This window comes from Phacochoerus africanus, chromosome 9 (assembly GCF_016906955.1).
Source record: "Phacochoerus africanus isolate WHEZ1 chromosome 9, ROS_Pafr_v1, whole genome shotgun sequence".
Taxonomy (NCBI): Eukaryota; Metazoa; Chordata; class Mammalia; order Artiodactyla; family Suidae; genus Phacochoerus; species Phacochoerus africanus.
In genome coordinates, this window is record NC_062552.1 from 55132224 (window position 1) to 55144811 (window position 12588).

The window sequence follows — 12588 nt, forward strand, 5'->3', positions numbered from 1 at the left end:
TGAAACCATCCAAAGGTCTATCAACAGATGAATAAATAAATAAATGTGGTATGTCCATAAAATTGGAATAATATTCACCAATAAAAAGAAATGAAGGACCAATGCCTACTACAAAATAGATGTACCTTGAAAATATGCTACATGAAAGAAGACAGTCACTTTAAAAGACTGCACATTGAATAGTTCTATTGATAGGAAATGCTCAGAAAAGGCAAATCCTATTTTAGAGACCAGGAGGAGAGTTGTGGTTCCATAGGACTGTGTAGAGTGGAGAAGGGGAAACTGGCACAGAGTACTGGCTAAAAGGTGTAGGGTTTCTTTTTAGGGTGATGAAAATGTTCCAAAATTGATTGTGGTGATAACTGTATAACTTTGAATATACTAAATGTCACTCAGCTGTATAATTTAAGGGAACACTTTGAATATACCAAAAGTCACTCAACTGTATGATTTAAAGGAATACTTTGAATATACTAAAAATCATTCAACTGTATGATTTAAAGGAATATTTTATATTTCAATAAGACTGTCACCAAAAAACAGCTGATGCTTTGGGTTCAGTAATGGTGTGCTGCTCGGCTTCAGATCACTGGCCAAGGTTCGAGACATAAGAGAGTCAAGAGTGTGCCTTTTTGAATAGGAAAAATCTAGCTTTTTTACTCATGTTTAATCTATAAAGTGAATAGGAAAAGCAATGTTTCACTGCTCAAACATTGAGTGATTTATATTTCCCCACATTAAGTGATTTTGGGGTCCAAAACTGATTAAAATTTACCTTATGTATTAGCATATTCATCTGAATATCCATTTCAGTTTGATTGGTTTTCAAACCACCATGGAAACTAAGCTCTCCATTTCCATATTCATTTAACTTCCTTCTCGTCTTTTCTAAGAGTTTCTTAAATCTGTAGAAATGTATAGAATAAGTCAAGTTCTTTAAGAGTAAATATTTAATACTTAAACAGATATATATTCTACCATATAACATAAACAAACCTGTAAATTACAATCCTTTCTCATTTGTTCTAATGTAATACTGTTTGAAAGCATAATAACTAAATTATAATTTCAGATAAATAATATGAAGAATTTGATAAACATATATGATAGGTAAAGTGTTAGTATATGTACATTATATATTACATTTTTATAGAGTTCTTATAAATAAGTTATTTTTAATATCCATTTTTAGTATGTTAACATGAAAGATTAACTTATTATCTTATTATTAAATGTTAGCAATGAACCAGAGATCAGTACCCAAGGTGAAGATCTACGAATGTTTTGAAAAGATAAAACATCCCATTTTTGCAGTCACCGATCACAGCCTATAAAAAGAAAATAAAGTACACACAAAAAACATCAAGGCATTTACTCAAAATAGAAAAAAGGAACAAGAGAGAAAAATCTTTGGAGTCTGCATTGAGGGGCAGAGCTTTAGAAGAAAGGAAATCAGCAGAGAGAGAATGAATGCCTCACAGTCTCCTCAAGACTGTTGTAAGAGATCTAGAAATGTTTGCTGGTGCAATGTTAACAAAATGCACAGCAACACAGAGAGAGTTAATGAGAGAATAATATTGATGAGAATTGGGGAACAACCCTAAGTAGAATCAACCCTTGGAATCCACAGAGTTTTGGTTCCAAGACCCCTGCATACTCTGTGGATACTGAAACCCCCAGTGCTCAAGTCCTTTCTATAAAACAGTATGGTATCTGCATGTACCCTGCACATCCTCTCATATACACATTCAGTCTTCTCTAGATCACTTCTAACACTGAATACAAGGTAATGCTATGCAAAGAGTTGTAAATACAATGTAAACCCTATGTAAATAGTTGCCAGCTTGAGACCAACCCAAGTTTTGCTTTTTGAACTATCTGGAGTGTTTTTTCTGAGGTTGGTTGAATCCAGGGATCCTGAGCATGAACTGTACTCAGCAAATAAACAGAAAGGAAGCCATGAGGGGACTTCACAGACATTGGAAACATGACTTTTTTTTTCTTTCTGAGTGGTCAAAACATGATCACTAATTTTATTATTCTGTAAGTCATATATTTGTACATATATTTTATAACTAAAAAGAGCAGAAAGAAAATATAAGCCAAATCAAGATAATCTTTGATGTTATTAAACATGACACAAATTGGTTTTTCGATATTAAAATATGTGAGAAAAAAGAATGTATACATGTATGTGTGAATGGGTCACCTTGCCGTTCAGTAGAAAGTTGACAGAACACTGTAAACCAGCTATATTGGAAAAAACAAAAATCATTATATAAAGAAAGAGGAAGGTTATTAAAAAGAGAAAAGATATCTTTCAGAAATAAAAATTCACGGTGGACAATGAAGAGTAGAGTGACTACATGCAGCAGGCACTGTCATGATTGGTTTAGAGATCATTAAAGAGTAAGCGTAACAGTGTGGCATTCAAAAAAGTTTCAGACTGTGCTTTGAGTTTCCAAAGTGAATTATAAATAGGATCATTTCTTTAATTATGAAAATACATATATAACATGAGCTTGTTTCTAGCTTTTAGTAAAATAAACTTATAGTTAAATCAGTGAATTAATAGTTGAAATGGTCTGAAATATTAAAATCTTACCCAGTAAGCTCTTTTCACAATTCACCATTTTTCTTCGTTTCTTGATCCCAACTAGTTGCCAGAGACTGTTTCAACTCAGTGAGTTTCTTTAATTGCTCATTTCCATCCTCAGACTTTGAAAAAAAAATTAAGCAAAATTATTTTTTAAAACCTAGAGACGACTTCTTCTTTCTTAAAAATATTCTCTCTTGGAATTCCAAATGTGGTACAGTGGGTTAAGGATCTGGTGTTGTCTCTGCAGAGGTGTGGGTTTGATTCCCAGCCTGGGGCAGTGAGTTAAGGATTTGGCATTGCTATAGCTGTGGTGTAGGTCACGGCTGTGGCTTGGATTGAATCCCTGGCCTGGAAACTTCCAAATGCCACAGGTGCTGCCCCCCAAAAAATATTTCTCATGAGTTCATGAGTAATATGTGGAACATAGTTTATAAACTTGACACCATAAGCACAGATTTCAAAAATAATGGGAGTTCCTGTTGTGGCGCAGTAGAGACAAATCTGACTAGCATCCATGAGGACACAAGTTCGATCCCTGGCAGTGCTCAGAGGGTCGGGGTCTGGTGTTGCCCTGGGCTGTGGTGTGGGTCTCAGACTCAGCTCAGATCCTGCATTGCTGTGGCTGTGGGGTAGGCTGGCAGCTGCAGCTGCCATTTGATCCCTAGCCTGGGAACTTCTGTGTGCCGCAGATACCATCCTAAAGAGCCAAAAAAAAAAAAAAAAAAGACTTTTCTTAAAACAACTTAAACTGATTTTTCATTTTCATCATTTCATCATTTTTCTGGAATTTAAATTGCCAAAATTTATTGTTAAAAATGGAGGTTTTTATACATAAAATACTAAGTGTTAATGAAAATCTTTTTAAAGAAGTGGTTACATTTACAATTCAGTTTCTAAAGATGCCCTGGAAACAGTTTCATCCATAGCTCAAGATACTCCAGGTTTTGTTCATCACATCTTACCAAAATCATCTTTGAAAAATTCCCACACAAGTCCCATTGCTTTTTTCGTTTTGTTTTGTCTTTTTAGAGCTACACCTTTGGCATATGGTAGTTCTCAGGCTAGGGGTCGAGTCAGAGCTGTAACTGCCAGTCTATGCCACAGCCACAGTAACGTCAGATCTGATCCGAGCCCTGTCTGTGACCTACACCAGAGCTCATGGCAACACAGGATCCTGAGCCCACTGAGTGAATCCAGAGATTGAACCCATGTCTTCATGGATATCAGTCATGTTTCTTAGTGCTGAGCCACAACTGGAACCCCATTATATTTTTTATGATCTCGTGGCTATGGGATGAGATACATTCTCTGTAAGCCTTCCTGCATAAGCTTCAGTTTCTCTTTTTCTCTTTTTTTGGCTGGGCCCGCAGCAGGTGGAAGTTCCTCGGCCAGGGATCGACCCTGGGCCATAGCTGTGACCCAAGCCACTGTGGCAACAATGCCGAATCCCTAACCCACTCCCCTCCTTGTCTATTAGCTATTTTTCTCTTTAAAGTTTAAGTTTTCTCTATACAATACATAAAAATGTAGTTTTTTCTTGATCCTTTTCATTTTTCTTCCCTTCCATTGGATTCTAACATTCTTTAATGCATGGTCTCATTCACAGATTCATATTTTCATCAACTATTCTCTTCTTCTACACAGAAATATGATTTTTTTTTTTTTTTTTTGGCTGTGCCCATGGTATGTGGAGTTCCCAGATCAGGGACAAAACTGTGCTGCAGAAGCAACCCAAGTCACTGCAGTGACAATGCCAGATCCTTAAACTGCTGTGCCAAAAGAGAACTCCCTAAAATCTGACTGTCAATCTTGTAATTTCACTAGTAGTTTTTTTGTGGGTCATCAATGACCGTTTTCTTTATTCTTTTATCCTGCTTTACTGCTCAGCAACAACTGGAAACCTGAAGCCACCCACCTCTAAGCCTACTTCAAGTCTAAATGACAGTAACCCTTGATATTAAGTCCTGTATGTTTCTATACTTTTTTTAATGGCTGCCCCTGTGGCACACAAAAGTTCCCAGGCTAGGGGATGAATCAGAGCTGCAGCTGAGACCTACACCAGAGCCATGGCAACAGTGGATCCTTGACCCACTGAGCGAGGCTGCATCCTCATGGACACTAGTTGGGTTCTTAACCTGCTGAGCCACAATGGGAGTTCTTGCACAATCTTTTTAATTAAAATCTTACTGCAAAAATCACTAATTTTATGAATTCAGTTAATGTTGTCTATAAAGAGGAATTATGCTATTAGTAGCAATTTATATCACTATAAATGCAACAAATACTTTTAATCAATGGGACTTCTCATGTTTTCTAAAATATCCTTATATACTACTCATAATGAAATTTAAATTCCTTTTCAGTATGACAGAAATTAAAAGACTGACTCACCACCAGACTTGTACTCAGCAGGTGTCTCTGAAGCTCTTCAATTTTGCCCACTGGCTTTTTGTTCACCACTTTTAACTTGGCATTTTCAAGTTCAAGCCTAAAAGTATATTTACAAATCATTATTCTCATACATGGATTTTTAAAATACCACACAATTTTTAAACCAACATCTGCAGGTTCAATTATTTAGGTTCTAAAATTCTGAAAAGCAGATGATCTGGCAATTGTGCCATTTTTCTAGTTGTGTTTTGTGGATAATGCGGAAAGTTTATAATTAATGAGGAAAAACTTCGCATTTCAAAACACCCCAAAACTGAAATTTTCACTCAGCTTCACAAGGATGTATTATTTATCATCGTTCCTGCTCTAATTCTTATACTATACTGCTTATCTGCCTTATGCTTATACTCAAGTTATTCTCTGGGCTGCACTACTGTACTTGTGTACGTGATTCTGCTTCTTCTCAGTACATTTCATGGCCTCTATATGTAGTTCTTGTGCTTATTGCAACTGCAAAAAAAATTTTTGTTTTACCTGCTGATAATCTAGTAAATACACCTTCACCTGTGTTTTGTCTTTTTCTGTGTGCATATTGCTTATGGCTCATTTTTGTGCCAGAAGAGTACAGGTGAGTTGTTATAACAGAGAGCTTATGGCCCACAAAGCCTGAAATATTTGCCATCTGGTTCTTTACAAGTCACCAACCTCTCCTCTAGTACTAAACATAACATTATTCGTGTGTTAATTTTATTTGATCAAATAAATATACACATTTATAAATTGGCCACATGGGGAAAGACAGAATTACCTTACAGCAACATTTACATTTTTGTCTACCAAGCTACACATCGATTATAACATTACATATCCACATATGTGAGTGACCGTGGCTATTCCAGCGAGTGTGAAAGTTAACACTGCCTTTGGTGTCAACCAGCGGTCTCATGGACTAGTTAGAGAGACACTACCTACACAGCAGCTAGAATGCGTGGCTCTCAGTCCCAATCCCACCCATTATTAGCCTTGTGTCCTTGAGCAAATTCCTTAAATTTTCTGTCTCAGTCTCTCAGCTGTAAAATGGAGATAATAATAGCACCTACCTCACTGGGATGCTGGAAAGATTAAGTGGGGCATATACATAATGTACTTAGAAGAGCAGGTGGCACATAAGCAGTGCTAAGTGTTTGCAATTAGCATTATTACTGTTGCTATAGTGGATGTTCTATGCAATTTAATATTTAGGCAGATAGCATCCCAATAGACATGGTCTCCTATACAGTCACATGGAAATCATTCTTCCTACCACTGACAGTAGCAGTCAGTGGGAAGCAGGGGCCCAGGACATATGCCAAGTACTTCAACTCCTTCCACTTATTCCACCAACCAACAAGGACTTTTTCCACTTATAATAATTTGCAATTTACTTCCTTTCTGTACTACGCAGTGGGCAGTGACCATGGATTACAATGCAAGTAGCACCTCCCGGACTGAGTAGTACAGGACTTACAGGACAATTAGAAGAAACGTTAATCCACTGGCATGGATGCCACCCTACCACTGAGTCAAAGCACTGCATCAATTTATTCCCAGAGACTGTTTATGTCCAGCTGCTCTAGCAAGTACTCAGATGAGAAAATTAAGCTAATGGGGTATGGAAATCAGAAATGCTACCCCCAGAGCTTTAGAGTTGGTGAAATGCTACCAATCTGTAAATCCCAGTTTGGGCTGCATAATGCAGGAAGGCAAATTTGATTTTTTTTTTTCATGGTGAGTGGGAGAAAATGAGCATTTAATTGAACAATTCTTCTCTATTAGATTAAGTGCTTTCCATTTTATATTTAATTGCTTGAAAACAGTTGAATATCAGTTTTACTCTATCTTATCTTCAATGATGGGATTATTGATATGGTATAAAGTACTCAATCTTATCCCAGTACGCATTAAGCTAAAATATTTTCTATTTAGGCAAGGACAGGTGCCATGCATCCCATTTAATATCCTGAAAGACAAATCTACTCTTAGACAAGATTATCTCTCATGAAAAAAATTAAAACAGTGTCAAATGAAGGGCTAAACTGTTCTGCACAGACCAGATGACAAGGGCTGAAGAGAATCGGGTCAATGACAGGAAGAACAGTCAGAGGAAGCTGCGTGTGGAAGGAGAGACTGGAAGCAGGTCCACATAAATGGAGGAGAAAGGTGACAGGAAAAGACACTGAAAAGTCAGAAAGGACAGCACAGGGAAAGGCCAGGAACAGGTGAAATCAGCCACATAACTCAGAGGAGAAAATCCAACAGCAGGGAAATTATAAACACAGGTCCACACTGTAATGCGAGAAATGAATGTTCACAGCAGCATTATTTATAGCCCCAAAGTGGAAACACCCAAAGGCCCATCAACTAACTGATGAATGCATCACTGTTTTAACCACATGATGGAGTACTACTGTTCAACAATGAACAGAAACAGAAGTGCTGATAATGGGCTGTAACACGGAGATACCTTGAAAACTTGGTCAAATGGAAAAAGCTAATCACAAAGGACCACATATCATGAGATTCCATTTGTATGAAACGCCCAGAATGGTCACATCTATGGAGACAGAAATTAGCCTGGTGGTTGCCTGGGTCTGAGGAAGGGGGGCCTGTGGTTGATCACTAAGGGACACAGGGTTTCTTTTTGGGGTGAAGGAAATGTTCTAAAACTGACTGTGGGGATGGCTACATAGCTCTCTAAACTAGGAGATACAGAATTACACGTTTTAAATGGGTGAATTATAGATATATCAGTTATATCTCAATAAATTAAAAAAAACTCTAATGGGAGGATCTAGATAATTTTCTTAATTCTATATTTTGGGTGCACATAGGATTACAAGATCTGAATATCTCCATGCATCTATAGTCCAGGTCAACTGAAAAGAAAATGAAGCAAAGCCTCATTTCAACTATAGAATGACCTCTCTGCATAAGTTAATCTGAAATCCACAGAACAAATATACACAGATTCTGTATCCTTTCACCAAAGTGAAGATGAGAAATGACAATTTTCTGGAAGATTCCATTAAACATTATCCTCTGATTTTATCTGGCTTGCCTCATCATGGTGATAGAGCTAACACTAAAAAAATAGTGTTTAATAGAAAAAACAGTCTCCCAACTTCTATGAGGAATGATGCATCATTCTCTACTCTCCCAAGGGGAAATATTATAAGGAAACGCATATAATACAAACAGCAGAATAAAAGCCAGAGTTTCAGAAATAAGTGCATTCTAAAGACAATGAAAACATAACAAAACAACTTAATGAAAATACAAAAGAAAGTGGTCCATGAAAACTAGTATCCTAAAACACTTTATGTTCTACATTAACAATTAAAAATTTCATACATACTTGACTTGAGATCTGACGTAATTTCTTCCTTAAATCCTGTGCCTCATCCTCTAAGTTTGCACGAGAACATGGCATGACCTCCAACGACCCCTTGGACATGGACTGCTTTTTCAGGGTGTCTGCCAGCTCTTGCTGCAGTTGTCTCACAACTGCCTGTAAAGAGACTGTGTCACTGATTTTATAAATCACCTTATTACTAGCTATGTTACTAACAGATTACTCCACTCTATGGCCTCGGAAAACTCTCAACATAGACGTCAATTCACCTTCTTTCCTTCACATGTACACCTTCCAGCTCACTGAATTCGGTTCAAGATACAGAAGGTGTTACCCTCCTGCCATATTGATGTGAAGTTACTCAGAGGACAGAATCAGCCCTGCTACCCACCACCCTGCCCCCGCCAATGAATTGGCAGAGCTTTACCACCTGCTAAAGTCTCATAAAGAAAGGGATGTGAAAAGAAAGAAAGAAAGAAAGAAAGAAAGAAAGAAAGAAAGAAAAGAAAGAAAGAAAGAAAGAAAGAAAGAAAGAAAGAAAGAAAGAAAGAAGAAAGAAAGAAAGAAAGAAAGAAAGAAAGAAAGAAAGAATACAGGTGTTCTCTCGTGGCCCTGTGGGTTAGGGATCCAGTGTTGTCAACTGTAGAGGCTTGGGTCACTGCTGTGCTGTGGGCTGGATCCCTGGCCCAGGAACTTCCACATGCAGCAGGTACAGCCCACCTCCACCCCCCCCCCCAGAAAAAAAATAAAAAAAGGAAAAGAAAAAAATGGGTGTGTAGGTCTGACAAGTAACAGTAAATTCCACATTTTCGCTCTTTTTGTTAGCGGCTTCAATTAACTTCAGAGTTCCTGCTGTAAATCAGCCACGCCTCCATCAAATTAAAAACCAAACCAAACCAAAACCAAAAACAGAGTTCCTCACGCATTCAATCTGGTGCTCAAATCCTTCCAACAGATTCCTTACTCAGAATAAAAATGAGGCCTTGCCCATGGTTTTCGGGGCCCCTTGATAACCTGGCCTCCACCTGCCTCCCCGACTGCAGCCCCTACAGTTCTCCCCCGACCCACTCCATTCCTGCTACTCAGGAATCCTGCCACCTCTCATGACTCTGAAAATGGGAATCCAATACCAGATGAATCAATCAGAGAACTACAATCCTCTCCCTGTTGGACACACTCACATCCAAATAATGGCAATCGAGCTATGAAATGAGAATTATGAGCAAATCATTTGTAAAAATGTTCAAAGCAAATTATAGGTAGCAATGGGAAGAGTAAATCAAATGCTGTTTTGCTAAAACATACCACATTTGTCCCAAGTTACGATTTACTGAAAAGCAGATGCCTTTAAAGAGTTGAGAAGTTATACATGATTTGAGACAAATATTTCCAAATTTAATTCAGATTGACGTGAATAAAACTAACATTATACCAACGAGAAAGGTATGAAAGGCTACTGAAGGAAAAGTCCTATGAGATAGGGCATCTACACATCAGTCTATCTGGCAAACCTGGGAAGGACTGTCAAGGTCAACCACACAGCTGAATCTTAATATCACACTGCTCAGTGGAGGAATGCGTGTCTCATTTATCTTCTCCATCCTGATATTACAATGTGGTGACATAAAGATTGAAATGATCATCTAGCTATATAAGAGTAAATTATTAAGGAGTTCCTGTCGTGGCACAGTGGTTAACGAATCTGACTAGGAACCATGAGGTTGTGGGTTTGATCCCTGGCCTTGCTCAGTGGGTTAAGCATCCGGTGTTGCCGTGAGCTGTGGTGTAGATCACAGATGGGGCTTGGATCCCATGTTGCCGTGGCTCTGGCGTAGGCGGAGGCTATAGCTCCAATTCGACCCCTAGCTTAGGAACCTCCATATGCTGCAGATGCGGCCCTAGAAAAGGCAAAAAGACAAAAAAGAGAAAAAAAAGTAAAGTATTAATAACTGTCTGTATAGAACAATTTATAACAATTTATATGTGTTCATATAGAAATTGAACAATTTATAACTTAATCTCTTAAAATTTCATAGGTGACACAATGTGCTCAAAGTAAAGCCCCTCTCAGATCTAATTTTTGTCTGCTGGATACAAGGTATGCTTTAGGTTGATTTATAGTGTATATATATACTTACAGAGTATTATATTTATACGTATATAATTACAGAGTATTATATTTATATAATGCTTAGAGTATTATATTTATACATATATAATTTTTATATGCAAATTGAGTCAAATGTGTTCACCATTCAATATTACTCTGAACCTTCCCTCGGGAAGTCTGAGAATTCCTCTCTTCCTAGATACTTACATCTCTCTCTGTCTTCTCCTTTTCACACTGGCACGTCCTCTCTTTGGGATGATCACACTCATTTGTTAACTTCTGGTTGCTTTCCTCCGGCATCAGACACTGTTTTTCATTTTCAGGTTGAAGTGTTTTCCCAGCATCCTGAAACTATTCCTGGATATTCATTACCATCTTCTCTTTGCTGTCAACTTTGTTTTGCAAGTCATCCAGCTGCTGTCGCAGCAACAGGTTTTCACTCTCCAGTTCAGAAAAATCTCTCCTCCAAGGACTTCTTCTTGCCCATGTATTTCTTCATTTTGCCCTGCTCATATTGATACATGCATAACATTTCCTTCTTCTGACCCTGTGGTTGGCTAAGGTCTCTCTGCACATGTTCTAACACCAAAGACTTTTCTCTGAAAGCATCTCTCATGTGATGCAGCTCCATTTCTAGGCTATCGAATTTACTTTCAGCTTCAGACGGTTGCTGGGAAGGCATTTCGTTGTGATCTTTCAGGGTAGACACATCCACATTCATTTTTGTCCTGTAAATGTAAGCTCTTCTCTTTTGCTCTCTGGAGTGCCAGGGTCTCTTTTTGATGTCTGATTTTTGCTCTAGATCGTGTATGGCAGTGGCCAGTCTAGAACAGTAGAATTCAACTTCTGTTTCCAATCTTTCTTTATTTTGTTTTTCATTTTCCAGTTCAGACTTCAGCGTTGTATTCTTAGCTTTCAGAACATTAACCTGGCCACCGTATTGCAAGATGGTTTGTATTAATGTTTCCTTACTAAGTTTTATTGTCTTTTGAAGTTCATCATTCTTTTCTTTTACAGTTTCAATGTCCTCAAAATATTTCTTTTCCTTTTTTGGGGTCTGATGTTTTATTCTGTCTATTTCCACTTTTAATGTGGCAATTTCATTCTGCAACATGTGGTTCTTATGCAGCAGATTTTTTGCTTTTTTGTGACTATCAGAAACAAGTAAAACAAAGGAGACTTTTTAGCTAGTACTCAATAAATTGACACATAATTTCCTCTGGAATGAAATATAAGACTATGTTTATACGGTGAGAAGATTTCAGCAAATGGATATCCAACCTGAAAAAATAATAGTTGGATACACCCCTCAGACTTTACACAAGCAGAAATCCCCCCCCAAATTAAAAAATTTAACCACAGACAATGAATCCATGAAAATTAAAAAGAAACCACAAGAGAATTTTTAAGATGCTTAGAATTAGAAAGGCCTTTCTCTGAATTACAAGAAACTCAGAAGGCTTAAAATAAGATTAATACATCTGACTATACTTAAGAATTGCATCTGGTATGTAACCTATATGCCTCCCGCCCCTGGGAAAGCCTTATCTCTGTACATGTTTCGAACAGACTGAATTTCCTAGAATAATTTTTTTTCCAGAGAATATTTCATAAATATTCCACTTACCTAACATTTTTACAGTTACAATGATTATATCTGCTGATAACTGACAAATCTTGTCACTGTACTAAGAACTTCCATAAACAGCAATTAGCTCATTATGACAATTCTGGAATGAAGAAGTTAACAAATATGAGCAAGCTGAAGGATTTTCCCGGGTCTTCTGTTTCTGCTATGAGTCCTCTACACCAAACACAACTACGTCTGTAGTATAAATACATAAACACAAAATAAGCCTTATATTTCACTAAAGGTGAATATACCAATGGTAAATCAGCTAAAATGTAATAGTGCACTCCATAGAAAATCATGAGATTATTTGCTGCTGCAATAACTTTTATTTCCTCTTTCTAATGTTTAAAATAGTAATAGGTGTGAAATAGCTCGGGTCACTGCTGTGGTGCAGGTTCAGTCCCTGGCCCGGGAACTTCTGCATGCTGCAGGCGCAGTGCGAACAAAGCAGAACAAACAACAAA

The 12588-nt window shown here is 37.5% G+C and overlaps 1 pseudogene; it reads right to left on the reverse strand.

Moving 5' to 3' along the window:
• Positions 1–12125, reverse strand: part of LOC125136615 (ankyrin repeat domain-containing protein 26-like) — a 28964-nt pseudogene extending 16839 nt beyond the window's left edge.
• Positions 12126–12588: the final 463 nt, after the last annotated feature.